This window comes from Mus musculus, chromosome 12, assembly GCF_000001635.26.
Source record: "Mus musculus strain C57BL/6J chromosome 12, GRCm38.p6 C57BL/6J".
Lineage (NCBI taxonomy): Eukaryota > Metazoa > Chordata > Mammalia > Rodentia > Muridae > Mus > Mus musculus.
Genome location: NC_000078.6, coordinates 60,985,393 through 61,004,742, shown reverse-complemented (window position 1 = coordinate 61,004,742; position 19,350 = coordinate 60,985,393).

Sequence of the window (19,350 nt, the reverse complement as noted above, 5' to 3'; positions counted from 1 at the left end):
AATGTAAATGAAGAAAATCTCTAATAAGAAAAAAGAAAAAAGGAGAAAAAGAGCCTACTGCTTTCACATTCTAATTTCTGTCACAGATCAAGGAAACACAGGATGAATAAAAAGAACTAAGTTGTCCATGTATCAGAAACAGTTCTTGTGAGCAGAACTCTGTTAATGGACTAGATCTTGAAATAGACAAAGAATACAAATAGGAAAAGGAACACAAACCCCATTGTCTCTCATCTCACACCCAATACTTAGGAGATAGTCAACCATGAGCATTAACATTCAGCAAGAACAAATGATCAGAATAAAATCAAGTGATCATTTTTTGTTGGTACTTAGCTGCCAATAAACGGGAACTTACATTAATACCATTTAAAATTAGGCAGGGGGATTACTGAGGTCAAGGCCAGTCTCTTCTACAGAATGAGTTCCAGGACAGCCAGGGCTACACAGAGAAACCCTGTCTCAAAACAAAACAAAACAAAACAAAACAAAACAAAACAAAACAAAACAAAACACCCAAATAAATAGATAGATAGATTAAAAATAAAATAAAATTTGAACATCTAATAAGTAAAAGTGGAATTAGGAAACAGAGTACTATTTCTCCGTCCTTCCCTCTCCTCCATCTCTTTGTATCCCTATGCCTCTGTGTCTATATTTATCTGTGTCCCTCTGTGTCTCTGTCTTTTTTCTCTCTATCTCACTATGTCTCTCTCTCAGTTCCACTGTATCTATTTCCCCATTCTTTGCTTTGTTTAATCCAGATAGAGTATTCTTATGTATCCCAAGACTGATCTGAAAGTGGCATTCTTCTTTCTTCAGCCTTTTTAATGGTGGCTTTAGAGGTGTGCGCAATCATTCTGGACTTAGCAAAGGTCTGTTTATTTACCTAAGGACAGGCTCATTGAGGCTTTAATGTTAGTATGGCACCCAGTTTGTCAATGTTGTTCACATGACTTTGCTTACTGAATGACTTGAAAAACCTAAAGACAACTGTAATGGCCTTCCAAAATTACAGAGACCAACAACCACAGACCCACAGTAGAAATATTCTTTAATCAAATTGAGGGGACTTGAAAGAGTTTCAGCATGTTCAAAGGAGGTTTTGAAGAGGTAGTCTGAAGACCAGGAAAGTAAAATGTAAAACCAGAAACAGAACTAATTAGATTCTTTCTTATGGTGGAAGACACCATTCAAAACTCTACAATAAAGACAAAATTTGCATACAACATAATTTATGTTATAAATATTTTTGTCCTGTTACTTATTTATAATTAGAGTTCTAAATTGTTCCCTGAGAGCCAGAATTACACAAAAATATATATGGGAAATAATTCATGAATGTCCCAGAAGAAGGCTTGTTTCTCTACTTTATGGATTCCTTGGATACTTGTGACCATAATATTATATATATGTGTGTACTATGTTTGTATTATGAACTCACATATATATATATATACATTTGTATTTTATGTTATATAACATAATATATACCATATATCTATAAATATATGAATAAATACATGTGAAATTCATGGACACAGGATTATAACTGTTAGCTGTCAATAGAAATATGTTTTTATAGGAAATTTCTAAAAGTATAATTTTTCTAACACACAAAATTGCTTCTAGCAAGTGGATTAGAACTGGCAATTTCACCTTTATTCAGCCTATTTAAATGCATAAAAATTTAGTGTACTTATGTTTACATTAAGAATCTTCCCTGGAACATGGAAATAAGTTGCTGAAATGCTTTAATCTTCTAAAATCCTAAAAGTGCATGTTCTTGTATAAAATAGATGAAGAGTGATATTTTCTACAGCACCCAAAACTATCAAAGCTGAACAGCTTAATGAGTAACCTAAGTTCATAAAATAATTGAACAGTAAGGTTTTCTTCATTTTTGTATGGCTTTAAAATACCACAAAAGGTCAAAATGAAAAATCAGGGAAGAAAAACATGGCATACTAATTATATACAATCTTAAGCATGGCAACGTTTTTCTCATAAGGACAATTTTCATCAAGATAATAAATTGCTATTTTATAGCCTGGGGATTTACATAAATTTGTTCAATGCTTAACCCTGATGCTTGACCTCAAGTATACTTTAAAGTAGTTATTATGTATTGGATCCTCATATTGGAAATATAATTTGCATTTTAAGTCAGATACATATTTGCCTTGCCTCAGATTAACATAATTTATTAAATGTTAAATTGAATAACAATTCTATCTTAGTTTTTTCATGGTGAATTACTTTTTTCTAATTGCATTCTATTTATAATGGCATCTGCTAGAGAAACTCTGTGAACTGTTAATAAAAATAATAGTCTCATCTATCTCAAAATGAACAATTGAAGGGTATAAGTTGCCATATTAATAGACTTCTCTAACTTCTTTTTACTGCAACACAATGATGGGTTTTCTTAGCCAGGAAATGCTGTACATAGGATATTGGTATTGTCAGACTAACATTTGCTCTCATTTGTCATTTAACAGGTATCATTTTTCAGCTGTTCAATTGTTACCCTATACTGAGATGTCAGTGTGTAGGAAAGACAGTGCTTGCTAACATAACTAAATATTTCCAGTTGGTATTGCTTCAGGTTCTATAAAAGTTGGTAAAAATGTATCTATTGTTCTGCAAGTGTTCCCGTTTGGCCACATTTAATTTGTACTATAAAATGATTTTGGTAGAGAACCATTATTTCTCATTTTTACAGGGAGTACAGTGAATATTCAGATGAGTAAATATTATGTTTGTTTTATTTTTGCCATTATTCTGTGAGAGTTGCTGTCAGAGATTTATCTAATTCCTAGGCCTTTAAGTATCACTTTCCGTTCACTACTCAGTCACTGCTACAGAAATTCAGGAGTTGTCACCCAACATATATAAATAAAGAAGTAGAATTTATTTTATGTCATAGGATTCTTGTAGTAGAGCAAAGAAAGCATAACTAGGAATTCCATTTTTATTTTTAAAAAGTCTCTAAACCAGATATACAAGATGAATATCAAAAAATATCTTGTATACAGTAAATTTAAATAAGTAAGTAATTAAATAAATAAACAAACAAACAAACAAACAAACAAACAAATAAATAAATAAATAAATAAATAAATAAAAACAGAAGCTGAATGTAGAATGGTCTTTAACAGGGCCAGAAAGGAGAATACACATGCCTAGAAAATACAGAAATAAAGTTAAGAAGTTTTATGACTACTAAGTATCTAATATGTCCTAACATAGGTGTGAACACAAATTTTGGGAAAGAACTGTGTTCTTGATGTTATGCAAAACTGCCTAACTGATTAGAACATTGATGATTGTGAAGAGATTGGAATGCTACATGCAAATACAGAGCCAATTCCAGCTTACCATGGTTATCTTAGCTACTTTCCCTGATCAAACATGTGTACCTGACCTACATCATCTTTGTAACTAGTTAGTGAAAACTCTCAGAACTTGTTAATGTGTCAGAGCATTTTATTCTACCATAAAAAGGCTAAGCTTCTCACCAGATCACATCTTAGACTTATAGCAGAGATGTTTCCACATTGTTATAGCCCTCTACCCAATGTTTTCAGCAAAGTACTGGAAGGTGCTTTCATTTATGACTTATGTTATTTGTAGTAACCCCATCTGTGTTCCTTAGTGATGTTAACTCATAATTTATGTTCACCTCCAAAGTAAAGTCTTTCATAGAGGCATTACTTAAGGTGACATTTTTTATTTCCACTAACAAAAATATCAAACAAATGACAGTAGATAATAAATATATTGAGTATCCTTGAGTTTTATAAGATTTTACTTATGAAAAACTGATTTAGAATTAAGAGAAATATATTCATAATATATTTTTGCATTTATAAATAAGTAACCTAAACTTATATAAAAATATTTGTCCTATGTAGTCTACTAAATGTTCAAAGGCTGAATCTGGGGGAATGCTAACCTTGCTTCCACTGAATTTCCTCCTGTAAAAAGTGCTACCCCTTCTGAAATCCTAGGAGATGATTTCAAAACAGAAATATGCTATGTTTGCAAAGAACTTTATAAATTGTCAAAAATGTTGGTAGTTACTGAATATTTCCTTAAATTGTTACAAACTTTATACAATACATTATTTAAATAAGAGTTTAAATTTTCCAATTACTTTATGAACTTGATCAATAGCTGATATATGTTTATATTTTTCAAAGGCCAATACTTGTTATATGATAAAGTATTTGATGGTCAATTAAACCTGAGTACATTATATAATATATTTATTGGTGGAAATAGTAACTTTTTCATATTATACAATATAGGCATTTTAAACATCACAGAGTTATTGGACAGATATTTCAATTAACTCAATTTTTATTCTTCATATTGTTTCACACTTTGTGGAAAAATTGGACCCCTTCAAAGACCAACTCCAACAGATCAGGTAGGCTTTATTCATTTATTTTATTTCTTTTTAGAATAAAGATTAGGTGTGTTATTCCATGATTTTGACTTTCTGAGATTTGAAGCAATTGTAAACTGTAAGCTTAACTTTTTGTTCTCTTAAGATTTTTGTCAACTCTATACATTATTTGTTTAATATACAGTGTCCCCATTTTCATCAATCTTTTAAATTTTCTTGATTTATCTTTCTCAAGTCTTCTGTTCATCTTTACAAAACTAATTGTTGCACAATTAAGATGAAATAATGGCTATCTTCTTTGTGGAATTAGTTTTTATTTAGAACTCTGTTCTGAAATCCACATATGCTGTCAACAAATTTCCTGGAATTGAAGGTGTGATGGACATTCATAAGCCGTGGAAAGCTCCCATAGTTACAAAACTAACAAGGTCTTTTCTCAGGGATATAAAAGTAGGGAACAAGTGCTAAAGCCTGGAACTTCCCAGGCTGTTTTTGTTTGTTTTTTGTTTGTTTTGTTTTTTGGTTTTTTTTCCCCTGTGACTTCAATAGGGGACTTCTGGGATCTAACTTTCAAGAGTACCCAGGCATAATGAGTTGGACATTTTAGTGAAACATTTACCTTTGAATTCTGCATATAGGTATAAGTAATTCCAATTAACTCAATGGTTCCCTAAGGTAGAATTGGGTACAGCCAGTACTCTCTTGTGCCTATCTAAAGGGAATAGACATTTCCTCAGTTTGGACACAATTGTGATTCTCTGAGAGCTCAAAAATTATGACATCCTCCTTGGCACATAAGTAAAGACCAACGTTAAAAATAAGTGATGTCTTTTATCTACAGTGATGACCTGCTTGCAGGATGTGCTACCACAGATGCTTGTGAGAGTAGTGAACAATTGTCTGATCAGAGTTAAAGCCTACTTCACATGTTAGAAACCATACCTTACACTGCTTGAGTGACCAGGAAGTGGGAACCTGATAGGCTAAGGATCTTCAGAAAAACAAAGGATGACAATTCTGCTAGCATCATAGTCAGAAAATTACTCCTAATGACATTCTTCTCTACTCTTAGATCAGTTTTTTGGTCAACCATCATCAGAGAAGCTTCCTCTTTCAGTAGAAGAGAACCAATAAAGAGACCCATAAAGTGGAATCTTCTGGTTTCTTTGTAAAGTCTGATATATCAAATTTTTGCTGGGACACACAGGTGAAAGGATGTCTTGTTAAAGCAGACATGTGAATGAACACTTTCCTGAAGCAGACACAGGTGAGAGAATGTTTTACTATAGCATACAAGTGAAAGGATGCATGAAGGAGTATATATATGTATGTATGCGCAGTCATATATGTATATATATATATATATATATATATATTGCTTGGTCCTTGCTGAGGTCTGCTTGTGCCACCTTAGCCAGGACCTCGCCAGGGAACTTCTAGTGAGATTCCTATAGCTTCTTGCTGCTTCCGAGGCCACAGATTGGTTGGCAAGCCTTTTGCTTTCCTCTGGATGACCTGCCTTTGTGTGCTAGTGTGTGGAGACTGCAGAGTGGACAGGAATACAGATGCTGGTTCATGTTTAGTGACTGCTGAGAAGACTGGAATGCAGCTGCTAATCATTATTTGGGATTTGCTAGTGGACTGAGCTGCTGATATCCTGACAAAGACTTGCTTCCAAAGAACTATTTCTAAACAGGTCTATTTCCACTCTGTCCTAATAACTTTTGTTTTCCACTACATTTTGTGAATGGTGGGCTAGAAGAGAGGTTGAACCCTTATTAAAGTAGGTTGGAAAAATTATGCTTACAGACAAATGATTGGACAATGTACAAAAGGAGAAAGAGACCTTGAAACATGTAGACCTAAATGGTAGGTCTCCTCTTAGGACTCACAAAACCCAGAAGAAGAGGAGACTGAAAGAATTTAAGAGCTACATGGAATGGAGGGCACTAAGGAAACAAGACCCTCTAAACACAATAGGATCCAAACACATATGAACACAGAATGACCACTGCAGCATGCACAGGGGCTTCATGGGTCTATGCCAGATGGAGGTCCAGTGCTCAGAGAAGTGAACAGAGGCTCCTATCACTAACCCAGAAGCTATGGCTCATCCATAACTACTTGCAAAAGAAAATCAGTTGTTCTCTGGGTCTCTCTGGAGATACAGACTAGTTTCATTGACAGGTTCTGTGCCAAGCATTACATGGCCAAGAGAAAACAGACTCAACAGTATATTTGGAGATTCTTTGTTTTATAAAGTTTTGGCAGAACATTGTTTTTTGTTTATTTGTTTGTTTGATTGTTGTTTTGTTTTTTTAAATCCTTACAGGTCCTTTGTGTATATAGTAGGGCTTCTGTTTGGGGGCTTTTAAAGGATTCCCATGTTTGTATCTATATGGAGATATTGATTGTTCTTCTTTGGCTCCTTTTTGTTATGTTTGTTTTGTGTCATTCTAGTTTGTTTTGTTTTATTCTATCATCAGTAGTAGTTGTAGTCGTAGTCGTAGTCTTAGTTGTAGTTGTAGTCGTAGTTGTAGTAGTAGTAGGAGTATCTCTGTTTATATTTTAATGAGAGATAGAAAGGTTGTGAAGCCAATGAGAGGAATGTGAGGGGCATATTTAGGGAGAGAAGAAACAATAATCAGAACACATTGTATGAAAAATGTCTTTTCAATAAAAGAAATAAAATATAAACAATGAATAAAATAATTTCTATCTCATGTAAAATGTGAGGATTTCATTGTGTGTGGCTCTTTTCTACAAATAGAATAATGGTATTCTACATTTCTCTCTTATCATTATGCTGCTCATTCATCCATATAGTTGAAGATAAATTACTTCATATCTACATTGTAACTCATGGAAAGGAAGGGAGACTGGAATGTCACTTCATTTATCATAAATATGTGAACCCAATATTATACACATCCATCTTCCTTCTGCTCACATTGAACAGGTTTTAGACACACTGGAGAGCTAACCTCAGAGGAAGCTGAGTTACACTGTGTTTATTTTTGGTAGCCATGTGATTGCTCATTATTAGTGTTACAGTGCTTCATGTAATAGAGGAGAGCAGCCTTGCACATCTGATACTAGCCATTGCCAAAGAATATAGAGGCTTTATTGGAATCTATTTTTATTTGAAGATCAAATTGAAACTTTGGAATAAGAGAAAATTGAAAGTTTCCTTTAAAATTAGAGAAGTAATTATAATTTCATTATATTAGGGGAAGAAATTAGTAAATTGAAATATATAGGTCATAATAAGCATGCTAGATCCATCATCCTAAACTGAAATCTATTGTAAAATTGTGTTATAATCAATAGTAATATCTTAACTTTGTATTTATTTACCTATAATTTGTGTATTATATGGTACCTGATACATATTCAGTTGTACCTGAGTTCAGTATAAATCTCAAATATATTCAAAATAGCAATTAACCAAATTCAGCAAAAGAAAATCTGTTGTATAAGTTAAATTATGTAGGCACAACACAAATTGGAGCCTTGAGAGGTAAGTACAGACCTCCAGAGGACTGCTCTGTGATAGTTACTGGGGAAACACGAATGTACAAGCATACATTCTCCAGAGATAGAAAATTTACTTGAAATAGATGAAAAAAAATCTTCTCTGAGGTTATCTTAGTGAACTTGTAAGTTTATTAGTTTCAAGGGTATGGCACTCTCAAAAGCATCTACGTAAGAGAAGATGCAATTTGAGGAATGGTGACTGTAAGAGCTTTACACAGCTAATAAACATTTTGGTAATTTGGCTGGTTAGATAATCCCCCCTCCCTGACCTGAGAAATTGTTCACTCTTTCTATAACCTTGGAAAGCATTATTGTGAACCCTGTTAGTTTCTATATAAAAGGTTTATTTCTAGCCTGAGTCTCATGGGTTTTCTTTTACTCTGCAGGAGTGAGTGATTAATAGGGACAATTGCTCTTCTTATCTAGACCTCAGTGGACTAAGTGGATATCCTAGAATATACCCTCACATGAGATTTAAAACATAAAATGAAATGATAGAAAGAGAGAGCAGGTATACTCTCAGGTTGTGCTGGAAGAGATAACGAATAGCTGACATTTCTAATCATACTATTACCAAAGAGACAAATGAGTTGCTTAGTGTCATCCTATCCTATTTTACCACAATTTACAAGGGAATTCATTATTTAATTCAGTTCCATGTAATAGATGCCATATACCTTTTTTATTATTTTCACTCTCATAGTAGTGTTTATTTTCCTAGGGAAACACATTGTAGGCTACAAGATTTGTGTTCCTTTTTTCCTTGGAAGCAATCAGTAAGGACTGGAGAGGTTGCCAATACACTCTGTCTGTCCAGCTCAATGGACAACTTAATAGCAACCACACTCATTCTACCCTCATGCTGCAACTCATTACAAACAGATATTCACAACTCACTTCTTGTATAACAAACCAGGAAAAAATAACAAAAATGACCACAAACGGCATCAAGAAACAGATTTTGATGTCACTTAAGGAGGAATTTCTTTCTTTAAGAGAAATAAATTTGTTCATTCCTCAAGATTTTAATATATCAAGTTAGGTATTTTGATTGTGTTTACCCATTGATTTCTCCTATTTTATCCTATATCCATCCTCAAATTCTAGTCCCTCAATTTCTTGATATTCCAATGACTCCAGTTTGTACTGCCCAAAAAATCATGGAGTTGAGACCATCCACTCAAAAATGGCAAACATACCTAGTATCATACTATAAATACAGAAACAAACACAGGAAAAAATGTGACATTTCCTCTACTAACATTAATAAATGTCACTAACTCCTTATAACTCCTTAGCCCAATGTAGGAGCTTTCAAGCACTACTTTCCATGCTGGCATTTTAACTTGCTTGTTCTTGTTCAACTCTTGTGGTATGAAACACAGATGTTGTGAGTTCAGACATAAAATGGTCTTATTATGTCCAAAAAAACATTGTTTTGCTCTGGTACTCCCTAACCTCTGCCTCTTCATTCTTTTTGATCCATTCTTCCATTGTGTTCTCTGAGTCTTGGAGAAAGTATAGGGCACAGATTTCTCACTTACAGTTGAGGGCCCCACAGACACTTTCCTGCTAACTTTGACTGTATTAGCTACCACTAAGCATCACAAAAAAGCTTTTGTACGAAGGATGCAGAGCTGACCTAATTCATTGGTATAGAGATATGGATCTAAAGGACAGTTTGAAAATATGTCCATTTAGTACAATGATTGTAGTAGGTTCACTCCCATTGACTTTGAGCTATGAAGCCATGGGTTTGTGGCTAGACATAGAGCACAAGGCATATGCATCTTCTGTGCAGCTGTGTAGAATGCCTTAATCCAGCCAGAAACAGTTGATTACCTCTATAATATCATGCCACTACAATACCCATTGTCTGTATTCTGCTGGAATGGTATTTATTGTTGCTGGCAGATATGACAGCTAGGTAGGATAGTTGACTCTTTTCACCCAACAAGATAATAAGAATTTTTAAACTATCATTTTAATACTGATTCAATATTAAACTATAATGATGTTTAGACAAATATAAAACAAAAGTAGAAGTCATGAGAATGAATTAAATAGGGGCTAGAATGTGTTCAATCGAACAATAGCTATAGCAGAAAATAAAATTAGTAAACTTAAACAGATTAGTATATATCCTTCTTTCAAAAAGCAATAATTAACCTGAAAAACAGTCTTAGGAATCTCAAAATATTAGTTAGCAAATTATTATTCTGAAAATCAAGTTTCTCACACCAAGAGACATACGGACTAAAAAATATAGACAGAAACAATAATAACAAATATGTTAAATTTTTGAAGGCACAATTTTACAGATTTAAGAACTTGATATAAAGACCAGATATACAGATTTATTGTAACTCAGGCAAAACACATACACACACACACACATTTAAGTACAACAATAGACCTAAAAATTATTTTATTTGAATTTATGAATATATAATATTATTGTGCACTCTGTAAAGATAATCAGTGTATTATTCAAATATTGGTTTCTGTGCCCCACATCTGGTTGCAATCCTTATTCTGAGAATCTCCTATCTCAAAGATGTGTAAATACTACTCACATGTTACTCCCTGATTGCACAATAAAGAGATGATAAGCCAATGACTGAGCAGAAGAAAGAGTAGAGCTGGATTTCCTCCCAGTCAGGGGACAGGAGGAACAAGGAGGGACTGATGATTCAGCCAGGAGTAGAGGGTTCAGAGGGCATCACAAGAAAGCTATAGGAGCAGAAAAAAAAAAAACAAAAATGCAAGAATCTTGGGGATTTTGCATGGGAGGAAGCCAGAATAGTTTAGAGGATTAAATTAGATGGTTCTTTAGTGCCTTAAAGCTGTTAAATAAATAAAACAGTCCCATCTCAATTATTTCAGACCAATCCAGGTTAAGAGAACACTGCAACATTTATGAAGTTGCCACTAACAAATTGAAATTCAAGTGAGAATTTTTATCTTATAAAACATGTTCTGGGGGCCAGAGAAAGGGTTAAATAATCCATTTTGTTATTTTAATACACTTATTGAAAAATGTTTTGTTTTTACCCTCCCCAACCTTCCTATCAACACAAATGTCCGTCAACTGAAGAATAGATACAGAAAATGTGGTTCATTTACACAATGGAATACTTTTCAGCTATTATAAAGAAAGACATCATGAATTTTGCAGGCAAATAAATGGATCTAGAAAGTATCATCCTGAGTGAGGTATCCTAAACATGCATGTTATCTATTCACTGATAAGTAGATTATTAGCCAAAAAGTATAGAATACCTAGGATACAACCTATAGACCATAGGAAGTTTAACAATCAGAAATGCCCAAGTGGGGATGCTTCAATCCCACTTAGAGGAACAAATTAATCATGAGATGCAGAGGAAGGGAGAGGAGATGGGGAGAGGAAAAGTGGAACAGGATCAAGTATTGTGGGTAGGGGTGGGGGAAGATAGCAGAGAAGCACAGAAGGTTGGGAGAATAATGGAAATATGTAGCCTCTGGAGATGGCCTGTGAGGGGACCCTCTAGAAATTCCCAGAGACCTGGGCAGTGAGAGACTTTCAGGACTCAATGATGAATGATGATGACCTTATCCAAAATGCCCAACACTGGGAAAAGGGAACTTGAAGAGTCAGTCTCCTGTAAATAGACAAGGCATCAAATGGAGAAACAAGGTTACCAACCTTGAGTCAAAATTTCTGACCCAGAATTATTCCTGTCTAAAAGAACTGAAGGGACAAAATGGAAAAATTAAGGAAAGTTAGTCAAGTGACTGGCACAACTTGGGATCCATCTAATGGGGGTGCAGCACCAAGGTCTGACACTATTACTGATGCTATGATGTGCTTAAAGAGAGGAGCCTGTCATGGCTTTCCTTTGAGAGGCCAAATCAGCAACTGACTGAGACAGAAGCAGATACTTACACCTAACCATTGAACTGAAGTCAGGGATTACTGTGATTGAATTAGCAAAAGAATTAAAGAAGTTGAACTGAGGAAGTCCAGCAGTCTCAACTAACCTGGACCCCCAGGGAGCTCCCAGTGACTGATCCACTAACTAGGCTGCATACAAGTGATTGTGTAGGACTCTGTCACATATGGAGAAGAGGAATGCATGGTCTGGCCTCAGTGGGAGAACATGAGCTTAATCCTTGAGACATTTGAGGCCTCAGGGAAAGGAGATTCCTGGGAGAAGAAGAGCATCCTCTTGGAGGCAATGGGGAGGAGTGGAATGAGGAACTATGAGAGGGGGGACTGGGAAGGGGTCAACAGCTGAAATATGAATAAATAAACTAACTTTAAAATTAATTAAAAAAAAAAAAACTCAAATCAATAGAAGAAACACAGAGAAACCTGCAAAGAGAGAAGGAAAGAAAGAAAACATCCAAGCAAGCAAGCAAGCAGGGAAGGGAGGAAGGAAGGAAGGAAGGAAGGAAGGAAGGAAGGAAGGAAGGAAGGAAGGAAGGAAGGAAGGAAGGAAGGAAGCAAGGAAGGGAGGACGGACTGACTTATGGGCATAAGGCCTGATCTGGAGTGTGGTTGATATACCCATTAAAACTCCACTGGAGCAAACTTATCTTCTCATGTGAGAGGTATCTATTGAAGATAGCTTCTTGTTAAGGGGTAGGGCCCATATGCACTTCTTTAGTGCTGGGACCCACATGGCTCAAACTTGCGCATGTCTTAAGCATACCATTACAGTCTGTGTGAGTTCATATATGCATCCTTCCTATTGTATTTGGAAGAGAGTTTTCATTGGCATTTAGCTGAACCCTCTTGTATTAAATGAACACTACAGTGTTAGCCTACATCCGGTCAATTTGAGCAATAGAAAACAGTATTACTGGATTTTCAACTCTGTAAACCTTATATTTTATTTTTAATATATATCTATAATCTACCTGAAACTTCAGGATAGATAAAATTGAAGTTTAAAACTCTAATTTAATAAGAGCAAAAGGAAAAAAGTTTAGATAAATATTATAGTAGTTTACATATTAAACACCATCCCTGTTACATACTAATTTTTCAAGGCAAAAGAAACATATACACAGAAAAAACAATGTTGGATATTTCAGGTATGATTGTGGATATATTTTTAAATATTATTGAGAAGACAAACCAAATTCTTGGTGCTTTTAAATTGCCAGAAAACTCAAGTAAAACAACAAAATTCACAAACACAGCCTGGAGCCAATAGTCAGAGTAAAATTGCTAGGCAGGATGAAGTAAACAAATATGAAAGATAAAAACACAGACTAATTTACTGTCAAAAAGGTAAATCATACAAACAATCGGAACCACACTGAAAGAAAGAATCTGCAGAAAGCAGTGCTGAGAATATACACCTCCAAAAAGAAAAAAAAAAAAAAAAGACAGACATAAGTTGAAGGAGCTCCTTGCATGGAGTTTTTCTGCTCTACAAAGCCTGGAAAACACGGGAGTTTACCAAATCCATGTGGTGAAAAAATTCAAAACATACATCATAGATTTATAATTCCTTCCATTCCTTCTTCTACGTTTTTGATAAAACATGAAAAAAAATCTTTGTAGGTCTGCAATATTGTAGTACCAACCTCCACAGTAAGAAAATGCCATAAACCCTCTAATCTTAAATACAAAGGGGCAAGCTTCCAAGAGCTTGGTCCTGAGAGAAACACGTTGAGATGGGAGAACAAAGAACCAGTCCTGCATCGGTCTAGAGAGCAGTGGGCAAACTCAGAATCGTCACATACATACATACAATCAGTACATACATTTGCGATGCTACCACACATAAGAAACCCCTGTATGTCACCCAAGAAACATAGGAGGCAAAACAGAACAGAAAGATTAAGCAAATGAAGGTATCTTTTTAGAAACAAAGATCATATCTTTCAAAGCTCTTTTGCCTTCTGCATATATGTGAGGTATGATATGTTTAACCTCAGCCAGTTGCCTCCAGCTCTTCCTGACCGCACCAGGGAGATGTTATCTTTGAATCACATGGAATTTCAAAGTGAATGGTATTCTTAATCATTAATATTAATGTGAAAAAAGTATGTTAAAGTAAGAAACTGGCCACTCACACAAATGACAGTTTACGTTTAAAGAGAAAAACATATCAAAACATCCTTAGTCTCTGTGGGGAATTTCAGGCTTGTGTCCAGTTGAGCTGAGGTTTGAACCCAGATGGTCGTAATTCACCTTCATGACATGGTAGGCGTTCCCTCATGCCCCTGGAACTCTGGCCACTGCCTAAGGTACCACCTCCCACAGCCCCCACAAGAGAAGCATGGTCAGTAGTCAAGTAAGCAATGGCCCAAGATTCTGATCTTGAGGCTAAACTCCTCCCCAGTTACCTAGCAACAGTAAAGTCCATAAAAAGGGCTGTTCAGCTCCCACTTGGCTCTCAGGCTCTCATACTCATACTCCTCTCTCTCTCTCTCTCTCTCTCTCTCTCCTCCCTTCTCTCTTTCCCTTGCATTTCTATAATAAAGCTCTTAAACCATCAAGACTGGCTATGCACTCTGGTCAGTGTTGGGAACTTCTTCCCCTATTCCCTCTCTCCTATAACCCCAGGGCTACAGGGTGTGGCCTCAGGGTCCCTGTGGTGGGCTGCCTCTTCTCCACCCCCCCACCCCCCACTGGCTGGGTCAGACATGCTCACCTGGGGCCCAGTGGAAAGTGTCCCTCAGTTCTGCCTGCATCCACCTGCCCAGAGCACAGGAACTCTGGCCAGACTTTTGGCTCCTCTTCCTTCTCCTTCTTCCCCAGGGCCTCCCCAGCATCCCCCCCCTTTATTTTGTTCCCTACAAGTCTCTAGTGCTTCGTCCATTCCTTTTAGGGGACTTGGCCAGAAAAAGAAAAACATCAAAAAGTAATGATAAAATTAATAAGAATTCATAGCATAGAAATTAAACCTGAAATTAGTTTTAAAACTTAGAATATAGCAATATATGTGTATATATATATATATATATATATATATATATATATATATATATATATCTTGGAGGCAAAATTAAGATACTGTGCATGAGTGTGACTGTGTGACTCTGTATGTGTGTGTGTGTGTGTTTGTGTGTGTGTATTATATGTACAGGTCAAAATAAAACTGAATAGGCACAAAACAAAAGTTTTAGGAGGAAAGAAAAGACCAAGGAAGATTTAGAAATGCTTTGATCTTGCTAGTATTTCCCTAGATGAGTTTTCAATTTGCATTTTTTCATTTTTATTGGTTATTTTATTTATTTACATTTCAAGTTATCAGCCTTTCCAGATTCACCTCCACAAGTCCCCTATCTCCTTCCCCCTACCTCTATGAGGGTGCTTCCCCACCCTCCTACCCACTCCTGCCTCAGCGCTTTAGCATTTCCCTACCCTGGGTCATTGAGCCTCCATTGGACCAAGGAGCTCCCCTCCCAATGATGTTTGATAAGGCTGTCCTCTGTTACATATGCAGCTGGAGCCATGGATCCCTCCCTCCCATGTATACTCTTTGGTTGCTGGTTTTGTCTCTGGAGATTGGGGAGGCGCTGCTTGGTTGCAAACCCCTTCAGCTCCTAAAGTCCTGCCCTAAATTCTCTATCGGGATTCCCACGCTCAGTTCAATGTTTGGCTGCATATATATAGGTATCTGTATTGGTCAAGCTCTGGCAGATGCTCTCAGGGGACATCTATACCAGGATCCTATTAAGCATTTCTTGGCATCATCAATAGTGCTGGGTTTGTTGTCTGGAGATGGGACGCATCCAGAGGTGGGACAGTCTCTGGATGGCCTTTCCTTCAGTTTCTGCTCTGCTCTTTGTCCCTGCATTTCCTTTTGACAGGAGGAATTCTGGACTAATATTTTTGAGCTGGGTGTGTGGCCCCATCCTTCAACGTGGGGCTGTGCCTATCCACTGGATATGATCTCTACAGATTCTATCTCCCGTGTGTTGGGTATTCTGGCTAATGTCTTCCCTGTTGGGTCCTAGGAACCTCTTGGGTCCCTGGCATCTGGAACTTTTTACTGGCTACCCCCAGTTCCCCTTCTCCTACTGCTACTCTATTCCTTTCAAATTCCTGACCGTCCATACTTCTCCATCTCCTCTGTATCTGAACCAGCTCCCTCTTTTTCCTCCCCCTCCTCTCTCCTTCTCAAACCTCTCTCTCCCTCAACATCCTGAGATTATTTTCTTACCCCTTCTGAGTAGGACTGTAGCTTCCATACTTTGGTGTGGTCTTCTTTCTTCTTGAGTTTCATATGGTCTGTGAGCTGTTTCATAGGTATTCTGTGTTTCCTCTTGGCTAATATCCATTTATCAGTGAGTACATACCATGTGTGTTTTAACTGAGGACTCTTGAATGGCTCAGAAGCACTTAAAGAAATATTCAACATCCTAGTTATCAGGAAAATAAAATTTAAAAAAACACCCTGAGATTCCACCTCACACCAATCAGAATGGCTAAGATCAAAATCTCAGATGACAGCAGATGCTAGCCAGGATGTGGAGAAGGAGGAACACTCCTTTGTTGCTGGTGGGATTGCCAGCTGGTACAACCACTGTGGAAATCATTTTGTCAGTTCTTCAGAAAATTGGAAATAGTTCTACATGAGGACATAGCTATACCACTCCTGGGCATATACCCAAAAGGTGCTCCAACATAAAACAAGGACACACACTCCATTATCTTTAGAGAAGCCTTATTTATTTATTATAGCCAGGAGCTGGAAACAACCCGTATGTCCCTCAACAGAGGAATGGATACATTTACTCAATGAAGTAATACTCTCCTATTTAAAACAATGAGTTCATGAAATTTGCAGGCAAATGGGTGGATGGAACTTGAAAATATCATCTGAGTATCACTAAAGTATACACATGGTATATACTCAGTGATTAGTAGATATTAGCAATTTGCATTTTAAAGTAGTTTTGCATCTTTAAGGTTTGCTTTCCTCTACTTTCTCTGTAAAAACAAGTAGTGATTTTCTGCATCTGCAAAGAAAATCAGTTCACTTTTTTAAAATTATCAAACCACAACAAAATAAATGCATATGCATCAAAAACTTTCTACAAATGATCATTTTAATATCAGCATAATTCATGGATATTTTAAAGTCATTTAGTCATTATATATAACTTTTTAGATAAAATCATTTCTTGACCAAATGTCATTTTTCCATAGATGAATGTACCTATTTTCAGGTAAATTTGAGAGCAAGAGTTACTGATGTGCTGATCTGTTTTGCTTTGTATGAATAGTAAAGTGTGCAAGCCTTCATCTACTAATACCACTGCCCCAAATATTCTCACTGACCTTCACAAATCTAACCTGTTTGCTGCAATGAAATATGAGCACAGGTTTTGACCTGCTACTGACATTACCATGGCATGATTCCTAAACTCAGGTTACTCTGCTATGTTTCTAGGACCAAAGTTAGTAACAGAGAGTGGTGGCCAATTTTTGGTTGACCGGCTATGACTTGGTTGGTTTCTTAAACATTATCACACTTATGAAAATAACCCCTTATTTAATTTTTCTTGAAACATAGCTAAAGTATATCCACTTGTGTGTGTGTTTGTGTGTATTTGTGTGTGTGTATGTGTGTATGAATGTGATATTCATAAGTTATATGCATTGAATCCTGTAACTTTTATTGGCCCACAAATGTTGAAAAACTTGAATATTTGACCTTTATATTGATTTTTTTATCATTTTTTCTTCAAATTGCTATTTATATTATAAACTCCTTTTTATTTTAGGTTCTGATGTTTTCTCATTTGAGATTTTTCTATGTCTAATGATTTGAAATTCTATATAATTGTATTTATCATGTAAAACTTATTTAAGCTATTTTTAAATCAGAAATAAGATGTTTCCCCCATACTTCATAGCACTGTCTCAATCAGGAGCCTTTCATGGACTGTTAGCTGTCTGATACTTTTGTTAGGTGTCTTGTGACCTATCATATTCCCAGAATTAGAGTTTTAAATTAAAAATAGGCCATAGTCATTGCTGCTTCAAAGTGGAGACTTCATATCAGAACTGTGGAAATTCCTAGAATTTGCCATATATGCTAGGTAAACAATTAGCTTGCTACAGTTCTCTGGATGCTAGTAGAAGATCATAGAACTCTTCAATAAGATGAAGAGATTACTTTCTCATGTCAGAAGAGAAAGCTGAATTCTACATCATCAACTAGCTTTCCTACCAAGTCCCAGGGATGTCAAATGGAAAAGTCCAACCTGGCATGTCTATAGTGAGTGTGCATTACACATATTGTACTTAGGGATGATTTCATGCCTTATAACCAACTAGAGGAAGAAGATATTTTCTTTAATATATTGAATAGTAAACAAGTGTTATCCTATTGTTTAAAGAAAGGGGTTATCTCAAACTCCAGAACAGTTAGCCCTTACTTCCTCATATATGGTCAGTACAACTCCTAAAGACTTATGCCATCTACTAATATTAAAATTATATCATGTCATTTATTTTCTGTTTGATCATGCTTGGGTGTCTTTGTATTGATTCATTATTACTGTTAGATCTATATAAATACACCAGCCACAAAGCTATTTTATTTATTTGAGGATATTCAGTAATTTCATTTCTCTTATCTAGCTGGGATACTCTGAATTCCTCTCATTCCTCCTAGAAGAAATCTTTAAGAACTTCCTTGATACTGATTAATGTCATGTTCTTTGCCTTGTCATACTTTAACTAGAGTGCAAATCTTTCTTCCTCAGTGTCTTTTGAGAAGCTTCCATGAAAACTCACAAACACATGCATTTAAAAGACTGGAATATCTAGCTTTAACATTTCCAAATGAAAAATTTAATAGAATTTTTTGTAAGGGATCTTAGAAATCATTTTTAAGCAAATCAAATTGTATAAATATCTTATTTGCAGAGACCTGTTTCTTTAGTGAATAAATATTATTTTAAAAACCTTTTTTTTTTTTAGTTGGGAAAAAGAAAAATAAAGACCAAGTTTTGTAAGTACACATTACATATTTGCATTTGGAACATATCTACTAATAGTCTACAGGAGGGCTGGGAATGTATTGATCAGTTGCTGCAGTCATTTCCAAGAGTATATTAAAATCTAGTTTTGCTCTCTAGCACCAGAAAAATTAAGTGAGGCTGGGTGGTGGTGGCACATGCCTTTAATCCCAGCACTTGGGAGGCAGAGTCAGGCAGACTTCTGGGTTCGAGGCCAGCGTGGTGTACAGAGTGAGTTCCAGGACAGCCAGAGACACACAAAGAAACCCTGTCTTGAAAAAACAAAAAACAAAAACAAACAAATAAACAAACAAAAAAACCAAAAACCAAAAAAAAAAAAACATACTTAAGTGAGATGCCTGCATGTTATTCTAGTACTTGAAAAGTGGGCTCAGGAAAATCTGAAAATTGAGACTAGCCTG